Source organism: Sarcophilus harrisii, chromosome 1, assembly GCF_902635505.1.
Source record: "Sarcophilus harrisii chromosome 1, mSarHar1.11, whole genome shotgun sequence".
Lineage (NCBI taxonomy): Eukaryota > Metazoa > Chordata > Mammalia > Dasyuromorphia > Dasyuridae > Sarcophilus > Sarcophilus harrisii.
In genome coordinates this window covers 510,184,990-510,201,922 of record NC_045426.1, presented here as the reverse complement: position 1 = coordinate 510,201,922, position 16,933 = coordinate 510,184,990, and the positions used below count along the sequence as shown (strand labels likewise).

General features: G+C 34.1%; 1 pseudogene; it reads left to right on the top strand.

Moving 5' to 3' along the window:
- Positions 1-2,704: 2,704 nt before the first annotated feature.
- LOC100915653 overlaps positions 2,705-16,933 on the top strand; it is a 72,803-nt pseudogene continuing 58,574 nt past the window's right edge.

Below are 16,933 nucleotides of genomic sequence, written 5' to 3'. Positions count from 1 at the left end.
TCCCAACTCTAGCTAATCAGAACAATTCAATTTCAGAATGCTCCACTTACAGATAGGTAACAAATAGTCTATATGAACGTTTGTGGTGGAGATGTCTCTAAATTTGCACATCTCACATTTCTTTTGAGCTACTGCAATTCTACTTTGCTCATAGAGCCCAGCACTTTCTTTGATGTGGGCACACCGTAGGAGAGAACAGTCCTTTGCCAGCATCTCCCATATCACCCAATCCATTTTCTAAAACTGTTCAGAGACAACTTGGGAGGGTTCTTGTATCATTTCTTCTGACTTCCATGTGAGTGACTTCTTTGCACGAGATTTGCATTAAATCATATTTGGGGCAAGTGAATCTTTGGCATTGGAGTTTCTTTCTCTGCAGTAGAGAATGAATGCTTAAGAAAAACCCTCAGTGTCCTGTATCTTGTCCTGCCAGATGACCTTCAAAATTTTCCTAATGGAAATGACTCAGTTTTCTGGCATGGTATTGGAATACTGTTCACAAGCATACAACAATGAGGTTAACAAATTGGCACTGTAGACCTTCAGTTTGGTAGTCAGCCTAATAGCTCTTCAAACTCACACTTTCTTTTGCAGTCTTCAAAACTCTGATTTTGGCAATGTGTGTGTCGACCTCATTTTGTTTCAGTCATGTTCCATTCTTTGTGACCCCATTTGGAATTTTCTTGGCAAAGATAATAGAGAAGTTTACACTTTCTCTCTCCAGTTCATTTTACAAATTAGGAACTGAGGCAAATAGGGACAAGTGACTTGCCCAGTCACACTTGTAGCACACATCTGAAGCCAAATTTGAACTAAGATGTTTTCCTGATTTGAGCCACATTCTATCAACTGCTGCCACCTAGTAGCCCTGAAAAGCGCTACAAGGGAATATAATTCTGATTAGCTAAAAGACTGGTATACAGTAATGCTATGAGTTAAAGAAACCTACATTAGTTTTCTCAACATTCTAAAAGAGAATCTTCAAGAGATGTGTCAAGGGAGAGGCAAAATTAAAACTCTGAATAGTGGACTGCGGCACAGAAGTCAGACTTCATCATGTTCCTTGACTTTTAGTGCCTTCAGGAATAGGAACTACTGAGATTGAACTTTCTCCTTGGTGAGATCATTCTTTTGTTTTGAGCTGGGTGCTTATCTGACTCCAAGTTGAAGAGTTCATTTACTCTTATGTATTTCTTGTGTATGATATAATCCATATAGCTTCTCAAACTTCTTTTTTGCTGCTCTATTTAATAAAAAATTTTACTAGCTATTCTTGACAATCTTCTAAAAAATTAATATTTTATTTATATCTTTTGTTCTTCTACCATCTAGCTTTCCTGCCTTTCCATATTCACCATTTTGCTCCAAGACAGCCAGACCTTATTCCAAAAAAAATTTATATAAGGAAAAAAAGAAAAAGAGGAAGTTTGAATCTGGCTGGCAGAAAAGGATTCTTCTGCTTTCGAAAGATTAGCTATATCAACAGCAAAGTTATCAGTACAGTGCTAAATTGATTCAAAATATAAAATGCCTAATTAGCCACCTTGCAAAACTGATATATTGCTGAGTTATAAATATGAATCTTTGGCATATCATAATGGTAGTTTTACATTACAGTATCTGAAATCTGTCAATGCACAATATTTCTTTACCATCCCTTACCTGTTTCATAATGTAAATTAAGAATCTCTTTTAGTTTTATTTCCCTTTTGGGGAGACCTAGATACCAGTTGTATACTAAAACTTAATCACATTTTTTTTTTACCAGAACATCACGAATGGATGCTTATGGAACAAAAAAGATTTTGAAAAATGGAAGGCTAATCTTCCAATTTAAGGCAGATTATTCCAGGTTCGAATTTAGTTGAAAATTAATACCCTCTCTAGACCCAGGAGTGATCTTTCAATGATAAATTTGCATTCATTTTGGCCCCAAAGCATCACTTGAGATGCAAAAGTGCATGAATTGTCTTTCCTTTTTCAACTGGTTACCAAGGGCTATAATGCAGTCTCAATGACAGTGGAAAGGGTGGAGTATAAATCTCCATTGGCTATTTCTCCTCCCCTCTCAGCACAGGAATTCTAATTGGTACATAAGGAATCAGGCTGACCATGACTTCCTAGTTTGCTATTGATTTTGCTAGAATCAGTATTTCCCAGTAGAGCTATTGCTCAGGAAGTTTTGGATTATGGTTTCTGAGGGACTGAGCAAGAGAAAGAAGAGAAGAAGGGGAATGGGCGGATGTCATTGGAGGTTGGGCACCTTGGTTGGCAATCAAAGGACAAGAGGTTAAGGCAGAGGGGTCCTTTCTGGCTGTGCCCAATGAGCCCATACCCTTACTTTGAGGAAAGAGAATTGCAAAAGCAATATTCAAACTATGTGAATTGTTTCAGCAGCTGATGCATGGCTAAACCAAAAACTGGGATTTCCTGAGATTTGATTTACAATCCATTGGTTTGTGGAGCAGTTTTTCACTTGTGCAAAGCTGATGAACATCCCATATTATGTCCACTTGGATGTGTGCCCTGTTTTAATAAGGGCTTAGGATGTCCTTTTACACTCAGGTGAAGTCAAATTGCTGAATATCTAGAAACATGTCCTGCAAGTGTGGTGTACTGACTACAGAGTGGAATAGATGGCATGCAGACTTGAAAATCTTATAAAAATCTAAGTAGGGACCTTAATGAAATGGAACAAGTAGGCATGACATTGGCTCTTCTGGACCAAAGAATGCTCTTACAATCTCTTAAACTTGCCACTAGGATGTCAAAAGCAACTGATAAAATATCAGACACCAAAGAACAAATTCCAGTTAAATTAAGTGTCTCTAATGTACCATACTCTAATGGTTTAGTGTCTGTTGATGGAGAGTCTCTTATGGTGCTCTTTATTAAGCTACAGTAGAAATCACTAGAGGCTTGGCTACTGTATTAGATATCCTGAACATTGCTACATGAGCTATCAGTATGTTAAATACAAAACAAGTGCTTCTCCAAGTGAAATGGAAGAACAAAATTCTGTAGATTGAAGATTAAGGACTCAGAAGACTGTGAACATCCAAATAAATATGAGATGAGAGCAGCTGTTGTATTTGACCATAATGTCTCTGGTCAGAACCCCCAGTCTAAACAAAATGACTCAAATGATTTTTGCTGTGACTTGAAGGAAAGTTTTGATAGCACTTCTGCATTCTGTAATGATTTTTATTTGGATTATATACATAAAATAGTAAAGAACCATAATGGGGATTTTAGTGGTGAATCAAATCTATATAATTTAATAAATAGTGAATGTGTATCCTATAACAGAGCTTTGCCTACTGATTCATTTTCAGTAGCAGCAAAACTTGGAGAAGGAAAATAATCTAGTACTTTGCCAAATGGAACGTTTCAACATATGCTCTTACCAGATGAGTGCAATGAAGGGGAAATATTAGACTGGAGAAAATCACAACAAGAAGGATTGAGAAACATGGATGTCCTTTCTTTAATTCTACCCCAGTCATTTAAATTGACTAGTTCCTGTTGGTTCAAAGCAAAGGAATATAAAGCAGAAGAGATTACAAACTTAGAAACTACTGAGGACTCCATGGATCTTGAGGAATTAAATCTAAACACAGCTGCTTTGCTTTTTTGTCTAGGGGATTCTCTTAGTGGAAGAGGTGTATCCAATAGTTGTTTTTGTTGATGTATGTCATTCATACTTTTTTACTTCCTTCTGCAATTTTAGCCACAAATAAAATGGTAAGAAAAATAGCTTCTGCTTCAGGTTGTAATCCCACACTTTTCAAATCCACATTCTTTTCAGACACTTGGACTGGATTCAGTATTACAATGTGTGACAAGATACCAAATCAAGCAATATTCAAGGTTTACATTTGTTTGTGAACAATTATTTAGAAGAAAATAATTTTCTTCTCATTCTAAGAATGTTCATGGTAACATTTATGCTGAACTCAAAGGCTAGATGGAACAGAGGTGTCCTTTAGCTTATTATTGTTATAAATACTAGAGGTTTAGATTTTGTTCTTTGACTCCAGGGGCAAAGATTGTGCATAATCACCATCAGAGATGATTTGGGTAGAATCTGCTAAAAACGACTTGCTTTGCCTTACATAATGACCATCTAAGTAGTTTTCCTTTTAAGGTCCTACAACATGTTACTGAATTTTTAGATGGCTTTAATTATGTCAGTTTTCAAATATATCATGGCTAATGAGGTATGCGGGTAGCAGCCAAAAAATGGCCCTGTATGTTCTAAGGGTGATCTTTATATATCATTAATAGTATGTTGTCTTCATAAGATGTTTTCATAAGATTAGCTACATAAATACATCTTAAGCCATTCTTACTCACCTTTGAAAACACTACCAGAGAGTTTCTATAAAGTTTCCCATAACAGGAAATGTGTAGAATATTTTTTGATAGAAATGAAGTAGTATTAAGAAAATATACCATGAACAGCATATTTGGTCATATTTGTGTGGGAATAAAGGAAACACCCTAATGGACATTTATCATGACAGATAGGGGGAAAAGTATGGCAGTTCAAGACAACATTTTGTTCTGTGAATGAATGTAAATATGTTCATATCCTTATCTTACCACTTGAAGAAATGTAATTATAACATTGTAGAGAAAAGGGAAGAAACTATTCCATTATCATATATGTGTGTAATACACGAACTCACCAAAAAAAAAAAAAAAAAAAAAAGATGATCACTATGCTCAGTCATGAAACTTGTACTTTAAATGATAGTTACTCCTTTTGTGCACATATAATCATACCTACTATCATCTCTATGTAATATATGATACTTTATTAATGCACAAAAAGATGTCTAGCAAAATCTTCTGCAACTATGCATAGAATGTTTGGAAATGACTTTTTTATGAAATAAATACAATTTAGTTGGAAGAAATAATTTGCCTTAATATTTGAAACTTTTGAAGCTAGAGAGTATAGTTTTTTCCTAACTTATACTGTTAATATTTATGTTGAATAGACATTTAGAATTAGTATTTTTAATATATAAACATTATAAATCACAATTTTTTAAAAGTTTAACACACTAACAAGATCCTGAACAAATGATTTTGAACTTCTTTTCTGCAAGTGTGACCTTTTACATTCAAAAACTGAAACAATTAAGTTTGCAGTATATATTTTAGAATTTAAAAATTATTAAGCTATTTTAGTAATTTCATAAAAGCTCTGTGGCACTCTTCTTCTTAGTACCTTCCTTTTATAATTGTTGACACAAAGCTGACCTGGAATATATAGTTTAGAAAGACGTAAAACAGTGTGATTGAAACATTTGTTGTATCTTTAAAATATCTAAAAGTTAATTTTAGTGTATTTGTAAGAGTCACACAGAAATCAAAACTATATCTTCCTATATAAATAACACTAAACTTCATGGAAATATAGTAACAAGTTAAAATAAAATCATTAAAGTTGAATGCATAAAAATCTTTGACTATGGATTTTCTTCAATTTTGCTAGATTTTTGATAGGATTTTAAGAAAGCTGGGTATATTCCTTCTCAGACTATTTGGACTAAGATTAAATGAAGAGAGATAGGGAACGCAGATCACATTTTAGGTTTGTGAATTAAGAAAATCAAATGCAAAAAATTTAAATATTCAAAGGATTTAACTCATTCATATTAACTAACGCTCCTTCCTGGAGTGTTCTGTTTTTTTTAACTTTGGTCAAAAAATGGCCCTGTATGTTCTAAGGGTGATCTTTATATATCATTAATAGTATGTTGTCTTCATAAGATGTTTTCATAAGATTAGCTATATAAATACATCTTAAGCTATTCTTACTCACCTTTGAAAACACTACCAGAGAGTTTCTATAAAGTTTCCCATAACAGGAAATGTGTAGAATATTTTTGATAGAAATGAAGTAGTATTAAGAAAATATACCATGAACAGCATATTTAAAGTATTTTATTAGTTTTCAGTTTTCTGTAGACTGTTATTGACTTGATGTGGTTGATAACTACATGAATGAATGGATCAGCATTTGAGAATATTAAAATGGAATGATAGTGACCCATTTGCTCTAATTTTGGTGAAGGGAGGAGAGGACATAATTTCTGGCATTTGATATCTTGCAGTAGTGGTAATTTGCCATCTTTACATCTATAAATTCTGAAGCATTAATGTGTCCTTTTTTATTCCCTTTACTAAGTAGGATCCCAAATAGGCTATGTTATTACTAAATTCTTTATTTCCATGTATCTCAATCAGGCTGGGTAGAAGCATTCCTCAGCCATTGGAAAGGAGTTCTGAAACAGTTTAGAATTGTTTTTGCTGAATTGGGCCTTTATTGCAATTGGAAATATCATACAGCTGAAAAACAATCAACTCTTTCTTTGCCCATCATTTAAAATAGTATAATTATTCTCATTTCTCAGTGCCTATACTGGATTTGTTATATGTGAGATATTGTTGCATAAGCAAATATTGCTTTCATAAGAAATTAGAAATGAAAATAATAAAGTTCTGCTCTGTAAAATATTGTAAATGTGAACAGGAAAGTATGTATATAGTCAGGATAACAGAAACATTTCAATTTCCTTTGATTCTTTTCTGGTATGAATTTAATCTGTTGAGGTTATAGTCATAAACCTCTTGTACTGACATAGATTCCCAAGGCACATTTTCTATTTCTTTTCTCACATATCTCTAGTAAATTTTTTGGTTTGTGTTATACACTATATTTCCATGTTATTTATAATTTTGTTTTATTATATCATCCAGTAAAATTCTAATAAAATTAATGTTTGTTAAAAGAAAAAAAAAAACTTTGAATCAAAATAATTAGATAAAATCCTAAGAAACCATAACTGACTACCCAAGCTACTCTCTGATTGTAGGTGAGGCATTTAAAAACAGTGGCCACCTGATAAATACTCTCAGTTGGATTTGAAATAATTTGAGGATAGAGAGATTTTTGGAACATAGACCAGTAGTTAGTGTCCTTTTAACTTCTGTTTGTGGTCACTTGTCACAACATCCTACATTTAAATAAAAACATCCTTAAAATAATACTCTTCTCCTCTCTGTTGTTTAAATTGAAAGGGAAAGATAAATTTGAATTTTTTCTATACTTTGCCATTTCTCTCTCATATGACATTTAAAAAAAATTTAAACAAATGTCTATTCAGCTTGATGATTTTATTAACCTTAATCCAAAAGAAAATCATCGCCCTATTGCCCATGTCCTTGCTGAAAAACACATTATTAAGATGAATTATTCACATATCTCTAAATTGGTCATATTCACTCATTCATGCATTTGTAATTTGCCCCAGTTACCACAGTCCTGAGAAGGATACCATTTTAAATATTCACCAGGGACTTTCTCCGTTTGGTTATCTCATATTGCTATATTTTGTAATGAAACATAACCACATCAGGCATGTAAATAATGAAGTGCTAGCTTCTGGCCAAAAATGCAAATAAAATAAAAATGAATCTTCATTCAGATAGGAAGTGTCTATCATATTGTTACTGCAAAAATATTGTTAAAAAACCCAAGTTATTTTTCTGGGCATATTTGTCTTGCTATTTTGTAAGTGAAATATGACTTTAAAAGGATAATCATCATAATTCTGTTTCCATCATTTGCTCTACTTCTCAGCCTTGTTTTAATATCCTTTAGACATTTAAATTCAATATTCACCACAACTGTGTTAGCTGCTTCTCTCTATACCCTAGAACTTAATTTTTTAATTTTGTTTTTTTTATTTTAACCTTTTACAATGTCCTACTTAATTGTTTCTTATCCTGAGAACAGACCTTTCATGTTCATACATAGCTCTTTCCTTTCATTCATTTTTTTTCCTTATAACATTTGTTCTCATTTTAACAGATGGAATTCAGAATTGTAAAGTAGTTAAGTTCATGGCATAATTCAAAATAATAGAGCTTACATTCAACCTCAGGGGTCTAGATTTCTTTTTCATTGGCTTTTCAAGAATATACTGTTTCCATTTGAAATTAGCCTTTGTTGTTGTTGTTGCTGCTGCTACAGCCCAATACCTAAAACTCTTTATTTAGTTTTGTTGATTTTGACTGACATCTAAATCTGATTGACCACAGCACAATGGGGACCTTAATGAACTCTTCTCATGTAATTTCTTTCAAATTTTAAGTAAAAAGCTTCACCTACAACCTAGCAACTCACTCATATCTCTCCATCTATAGTTTATAATAGCACAGACTTCCTACTGAAGAATTTATTTATTCCACTATGGTCTTAAAAATATTTCAAATTTAGTAGTGAGGTAGAAAATTTCAATGAACTTGAAAACAATGTCACTAAACTAAATTGGTCAAAACATTGTTTTACAAATATAGATTCCTAAAATCTGTTCCTATTACTATACCCATTTCTCTTATTCCCCAACCATACTTTTTTCAGTTTCTAGGCTTGTTGTATAGAGACAGAACATCTGCTGACAATTGTAACTCAGGAGCCCCTTCTAATGGATGAATATGTGTTTGGATTTATTCATTAGAGGATACATTAGTTAAATGAAAGTATATTTCATTAAATAGCATAGGGCATAAGAAAGAATTCCCCCATTCCCACAAAAATACTATATTCCACAGGTTATCATACACCCAGTGGAAAAGAGGACAGATTCTAACACGTGAAGTGGGAAAATAAGTATCCAAGGCAACTCCAGCGTTTGACACTAAAGAGTTCCAATGGACTCTGGTGGTACTCCATATGTTGCTCTGTCCTATCTTCTACTTAGTCCTGGACTCATTTACTGAACTGTATTTTAGCTACTCTCTAAATTCCAGGAATTCTACTGCTGCTGTCTCCATGGATCTCTGCTAAAATCTGCTAGGTTTTTGACTTCTGTACAGTTTCTTTCCCATAGAAAAAGGCGTTCTCAGGCCCTTTTGTTATATAAATGTAACCTAGCCACATCCAATAAATAAGTTAAAAAGACCTCAAGACTTTCTTTTGAACTTTATTTTTCTCCCCTATCACTCAAGTTTAATTCTTATCAGAGTTATGGACAGAAAATTCCTTTATTCCCCTGAACTGAACAAATCATTCACAGATGCTCTCAACTTAAAAACTTGAAAGGAACTAGGTTAAAATGTTTTAAGAAGATTTTTCTCATTCATCACTACTCATCTCTGCTCTCCCTTTATGCCCTCAGATTCCATGAAAATAATGGAAATTGGGCTAAATGGAAAAGACGAAAAAAACTGGTAAAGTTTTCCCTATTTTTCAAGTAGGGAATCCTTTATATTTATTTATTTATTGAAAATGTTCAAAAACAAAGTTATGTATAATAATAGTGTGTCTGCAGACAAGCTGTGAAGTGTATTTGATAAAACATTTGGTGGTTGACAAAGTAGCCTTGGCTAAGTATGAATACTTTTCCTTTTCTTAAAGACCACATGGTAGTGTTTGATCACTTGTATTTTCCTAGTCAAACTGAATTCTAAGAAAAAAAAAGTAATAATTTCTTTCTTCCTTCAAAATTTGTGTCATAAATTGTTGATTGAAATTTAATGACTTTCACATCTCTGATTTTTGTTTCAGCACCAGTTTCTTTGAGGATTTATTGATGTTGAGCAAATTATTCAACTCTTTGAATGTGCTTCAACAGAGTATGTGTAATTTCTAGTTCACTGAAGCAGAAATGAGTTCAAATATATAGATTGATGTTTTTATCTATAGGCAGGGGAGTGCCTTCACTTTGAAGTTTCAGTAAGATGAGCATTTTGCCCACTTAGATATAGTTCTAATAAACTCAAAAAATAAATTAAATGAGTGTATTTACTACAGTTCTTTGAAAAGCTTTTCAACTCTTCTTCTGGGAGTTGGCAAACTTAGAAGGAATCACCTTAATCATTTGGAAGTCTTGTTTCTGGGTCCAGAGGGAAAGGGAGATGGGGAAGAATACAGGTCAGTGATGATAGGAAATAAGCTTCATGTTGAGACTTAAAACACTAATATGATTTAAAAAAAAAAAGCAAGCAGGTACTTGCTACAAACAGACTGAAAATGGACCCAAGAAAAAGAAGATTTGAAAAAGAAATGGAAGATATTTTGCAAGAAAGAAGAGAAAATATTTTCTTAACTAAACGATGATGCTAAATATGTCTCTCCAAATACAACTCAGATAGGGTGCATTGTTGATTATGGGATAATTTCAAAGAAAAGATAAGAAAGATTGGTGTATTTGCTTCTAGAAAAAAAAACGAAAAAGAGAAGGAAAGAATCCTTAATGGGGAAAAAAAGAGTGTTCCTAAGAAGCTTCAGCTATTGCAATTGACAAAGGTTTTCACATAGTTCATAATTATCATCATGGAATGTATATATGTTCTCCTGGAATTATTTGGGGAACTTTGGTATACACATTTGGCTATTTGGATTTCGACTCAAGATCACAGAAAATCTAAAATTTCAAAAAGCAAAGATCTCTTGACAATCTTCCCTGCTCTGTTTCAACCCTGCCTGAAAGTTCCCCAGTTCTTTTTTTTTTTTATCTATACTGTATACTATAACATATTTAACATGTATAAGACTACTCGCCAAGTATAAGACTAGGGGAGGGGGTGGAGGGAGGGAAGGGAAAAGTCGAAACAGAAGTGAGTACAAGTGATAATGTTGTAAAAAATTACCCAGGCATATGTTCTGTCAATAAAAAGTTACAATTAAAAAAATAATAAAAATTAAAAAAATAAAAAGAAATATCCCATTTAAGAAGACTGTTTGGAGTTCAATTCAAATTACTCTACAATTATAAATATCTTTAGTAGTCTATGAAAAGTAATTTTTGCAATACCTCTGAACTTCAGAGACATGGACTAAAACTACACAATGAGTGACTTAGCAACTTTTTTTCCCTTTTTTTCTTTGTGGCCAAGAAGCTAAGACCAAACCTAAAATGCTAAGAGACTTTGAAGAGGGAAATTGCAAAAAGCAACAACTCAAGTGCAGTGAGAAATGGGGAGTTTTATTTGGAAGAACTGAATAGGTATTCAGAAGAGAAGGGCTTCAGAGCTGATTGGGAGTGCTAAGGTGGCAAATTCATTCTGTCACTCAGAGAAAGTACTATGCCAGGGCAATTAGAAGAAGCAGGTAATTAAAGATTTTAGTCTTCTGAAAGAAGGCAGGACCAGGGACAGCCAGAAGCAGCAAACTTGACTCTAAGAAGAGTCAGAAGCCTGTGAAATCCAAACCATAGACAGCCCACTGCAAGGGAGAGAGGCAGATTCAGGAAGCCTCAGACACTAAGAAAAGATGGAGGATTAAGATGGCTTACTTCTGATGAGGTCCTGGGTTACTGGGGTTGGCAAAGAAAGCCTGAAGTACTGATAAAATTACTTTTTTTAGGGAAGCAGGGAAGATCCCTGATAGGAATCAGTTCAACCTTATAATTTCACCCTCTGTGGAGGTCACGGATAACTCCACTTTGCTATGTCCTGTCAGAAATCCAAATTATGTCTTACCTCTAAACTACATTTCCCCTATAAATCTCAAATCATCTTTGCTGAATTCCTTTGGGGTTAAACCCACCACTGCATTCTGCTTCATGGTGTCTTTCTCCTTCTTATAGCTAAACTCTTTTAGGGTGCTAAATTCCTCCATGGATTTAGCCTGCCATTCAATGGTATACTCCCACCTCATTAAGTATTTCTTTTCTTTTTGTTAATTGTGAGTTCTACTAGGGAACTTGTCTTTTCCATTGTCATTTGTTAAAACCTCTTTCTTTGGTAACCCTATTGCCTTCCCAAATCTTTTTTCATATTTATCATTCATACTGTCTATTGTATCTCTTCATTTTGTCTATAACCTCTTCTCCTAAAATACTAAAATACAAAATACTACCATTTACCAAAGAGATTGGCCATTGCAAATTCTTCACGTGACTGAACCACAACATTTGGTGTCTACAATAATCTCAACATTTAGTGCTGCACCCCATACACATCACTCCCTCTACATTAAATTAAAGAAAATCATATTTAAGTTAAACAATTCCAGGTATCTGAAGTTTAGCCAAAATAGTCATTCTTTATTTGGATATTTGTTGAATTATTCATGCCACAAACATTATGTCATATTTTATGTGTAGAATACTGAGGTAAGCATGAGAGATAGACAAACTTTAGGCAAACCATAGCTGCTGCTTTCATGTAACTTACAGTTCAGGGAGGAGTTGAGACAAAAAGACACAAAATTCTATGTTGTCTATTAAGGAGTTGGAAAACCAAATGCTATGTAAGGAATTTTACAAATATCTATTATAGATTAGAAAAGCAATTGATTATCAACTGACTTACGTTGACCCTATCACAGTTCCCAGAACCAAAAATGATTGAGATTGACCAGATATTAGAGCTCCCAGTCTCTATTTCTAAATGTCCTAAACTCCCTCTTCAGGGATTTCCAAGCTTGAACTTTCAGTTGTTATGGGAAACAATTTAATTTGTAAAAGCTGAGACTATCCCTCACTCTCTGCTCAAATAAATTATAAGAACCCAATGTCCTGCCCCCTCTTTAGATTCCACAGCATTTGCTGCCACATGATAGAACACATACAGCTTCCTTCCCTTGGATAAAAATCTTAATTTTTGCTATATTATCCACCTTCTCTTTAATTTAGGTTACTGGGTATTGTTATTCTACAGTTTCCTTTGATTATTCTATCTCAGTTTCCCTAATTGTTCTACCTCAATTTCCCTGAATTGATCTGCCTGGTTACAACATTCCCCCTCCTAACCATTAATACTGATATAATTTAGGGCTAGCTACTCTAAGGTTATAAACTGTGAATGTTTAATCCAAATAAGGAGAAAGACATTCTGTCTTAGACATCATGACTCCAGACCTTCCAAATTTATCAGAATATCCGGTGCTCACTCTGCCTCCCTCATCCTGTCATTGTTCTTCCTAATCACTAAACCCTATAGAGAATCTCTGAACTCTGGGAGATGACTAAAAACCATTACATTGAATTCCCAATCCCTATATTTTTGCCCACCTGCATTTTTTATTTCCTTCACAAGCTAATTGTACAATATTTCAGAGTCTGATTCTATTTGTACAGCAAAATAATGGTTTGGTCATGGAAAAAAAAAAGAGAATCTCTGGGACCCCACATTCAGGACTAAATTCTTAGAGATGAGAATCCAATCCAGTCAATTAATTAAACTCTCCAATATATTAATTATTGTAACTCTCTAATCTCTATCCTGCCTCAGTTTCTTTGGCATTGCAGTATGAAGAAACTTGAGTCAGAAAGACCTAAATTCAAATTCAGCCTATCAAGTTCTGAAATAAGTGGATGAATAAGACAACTTTAATTAAGATAAAACAATAGCAAACTAGCCTCCCCAAAGGATGTGCCATTAGGAGATTTAGATTTTTAGAGATTAGGAGAGTTTAGATTTTTAGAAACAAAAAGAGAGAGAAGCTTGTGTGAGTTAGAAATTGATCATAAGACGCCAGTTGCCCTCAGCTATCAAAATAAGGAAAACCACTTCATTCTGACTGTTTTACCCTTCACACTACGAAACCCAACAGATAGGGTAAGGACATCAAAAGCTACTTTGGAAACTAGTCTGGCTCCAGCTGGCTTTGTTTACAAGGAAAGGATCCAGAGTGTAGACTTGTTGTGAGGTTCAGCTCAGTTTAATCTAGAGTAGTAGGTAAATAAGGGATTTTTTATTTTGTATTGGGATTTTTTTTTTGGAATTTTGGAATTTTTATTTTATATATATTATATATAATACATAATATATAATATAATATTGGCATTTTTATTTCATTGGGATCATTATGAGGGAGTGGCAGGTAATATTACATTTGATATTAACAATTTATGTGATGAGCCTTAGGTTTTTACTAGCTGTGTGATCCTGGTCAAGTCAATTAGTCTCCATGTGCCTCAGTTGTTTTTTTTTTTTTTTTTTTAATTTTACAATGGAGCTAATAATAGCACCTGCCTCTGTGGGTTATTGAAAGGATTAAATGAGATATTTGGAAAGTATTTAGAACAGTATCTTAGGCACATAGTAGGCCCTTAATAAATGGTTATTCCCTTTCCTCTTCCCTCTTTTCCACTTCACCCCTAGCTAGTTCATTTCAAGACTCAAAGTATTTCTTAAAGCATCATCTCCTGTTGTACCACAGTTCCCTTTTATTGTTCTGCCTCAGTCCCCCTAATTGTCCTGCCTCATTTTCCCCAAATTGTCCCACCTCAGTTTTCCTAAATTGTTCTGCCTCAGTTTCCCTGGTTGCAACCCTCCTTTTCTGCCCATTAGGACTGTGGAGATATGAAATTCCAGAAAATAAGACTCCATATGTCCTATTTCAAATATCTAATTGATATTGTTTATAAATCTAAGTTTCAGACTTCCTGGCTCTAAATTGGACACCTCCTTAACTCCCAGTTTGTTAGAATTTATGGTCCTACCCCGCAACCTATCAGAACCAGATTAATGATTCCTGCCTGGAGACTCCTGCTCACCAGAGTTTGGACTCCATACCCCCACCCCCCATCCAACCCAACCTCATCCCTGCATTTGTTTAGCTACTACGATTAAATATATCATTGAGAACTCACATTCTCTGCTGGATGCTGGATTCTTGGAGACAATAGTCTCATTCAGCCCTGGGACCAAGCATGGATCCATTTGGTCCCAGTAAATCTCTCCCTTTCAAATAAAATATTAAAAACTCTCTAGTCTTTATCTTGCCTCAGTTTCTCCAGCATTACACTCCTACATCAGGCTATTCCTGCTTCTTCAGTTATTAATACTTTCCCCGGTGCTGATGAAATTATTTGGTGTTTAGTTGTTTTTAGTCATGTCCAAAATGTTCATGATCCTATTGGGAGTTTTCTTGGCAAAGATATTGGAATGGTTTACCATTTCCTTGTCCAACTAATTTTATAGATGAGGAAACTGAAGCCAACAGGGTTAAGCGACTTGCTTGGGATCATATAGCACTAAGTGTCTGAAGCCAGATTTCAACTCAGGGAAAGGAGTCTTTCTGACCTCAGATTTGCTGCTCTATTCACTGGGCCACCTAGCTTCTGAAAATAGCATATTTGCATTTACTTTTCTGTGTTCATACTCTTCTTTCCCTTGCCCAGTAAAACATAATCCCAAGGGAGAGCACAAAGTTTCATGAAAGTATACACACAGAGTCAGAAAGGACCTTATATAGCATTTAAAATAAATTTCTCATTTTACAAAAGAAGTAGAAGCCAGAAAGTTTAAGTGACTTAACTAGTATCACACAGATAATGAGTAGCTCAGTGGAGATTCAAACCCAAGTATGGCATGTTTTTTTTTTTAATTTTTATATTCCCTCACACAAGCCTTATACCTGCAACTTTTTGTTTATTTTGGATGAAACTTGGGATTTCATTGATATAGGAAACTACCAATGACAAAACTCTTTCTATTTATATACATAGATATCTACTCCTCAGCTGAAACTTTAAGAGTTGTCTAAAATCAACATATCAGTCACTTAGTAAATTTAATGGATCTGAAGAATGAAATTATTATTAAGGGATGTGAAAATAACATTTACATATATCTGTACATATATGTGTATATACATATATTATAAATATTTATCATGTATTACATATAATAATTATATATAATGTATATAATTGTCCAAATAACTGAAATCGCCCTTTACCACTTTATTAATATCAAACTTCTGATTAATTCCTTATAGTATCATCTATTATTTCCTTTCAGTCTAGTGATCTAAAATATATTCTGATGACAATACCACATCTATTTTAGCCTTTGTTGATTATTACCCCAATGATTTACATCATGGCTTACCCTCTTCTGTTTTCTTCCTATCCTGTTTAATCTTCTATGTTTATACTTTTACTGTTTTTTCTATGTTTATATTTTTACTCTAAGACTCTAAATATCTAGGCAAATAAATAAAATCTTACCACCCCTTGTTATGTGCATTTCCTCTCTGATCAGAATCACCTCATTCCTCTATTTTAAGCTGTGGCCAAAAATCCAACTGCTATTCTCAAACACCATTTTCTTAACTACCTATTCAATTCCTGAATATGCCTTTCTTTTCGGAAGTCCTTGACTTCCATCATCAACTGTGATCAAATCACTACCTGTGCTCTCAAGGTCTTCAATTTCTTGCTTTTCAGAATACTTAGCAATGGTCTCTAAATTACTTCTGGCAAGATGCTTTGTCCCTGCATGAATCATCAGAAGTAGGTTTTAGTCATCAGGCTTAGCAAGACACAAGAGGATCTGTGACATTCTGCCTCAGGAACATAGCAGACAAGTCTCCTACAAGGGTAGGAGTCCTACAGACTCCCAGTAGGGAGTCACCAATTACCACTGATAGTTTATTCCTCTGGGTATTACTTTGTCTGGAAGTACCAGTTATTATTCAACACACATTTTTAAGTGCCTACTTTGTGTCAGAAACTGTTAAGCAGGCACTAAGCAAGCACAAAGATAACAAAAGTTCCCCAACAGTTTTCCTTGGATGACAACAGCCCTCCTCCTCATATTTGTTACTTATTTTATGGTCCTTCTTACCTCTCTTCTGTAGCATATTCTAACCTCCCAATTTTCAGAAGGAATCAGAATTTCCCTTAGCCTTTTACATTCTTTCTAACTTGCTTTCACATTGAAGTCCTGATCCCTCATAACTTGGAAAGAGAATAAATGCAAAAGTTTTACCTTTCTTTCCTGGATTAGTAGAGGGGGCTGGCCTGCAAGCCAGAAATAATCTGATTTCAAGCCCAACCTTTGACATTTACTGGCTATGTGACCCCAGATAGGTCATCTAATTTTCCATTTCTCTAGGCATCTCTCATAAGGGTATAAATTACAGAAAAAGGCACCAATTTGCCTTTTACAAAAAGGA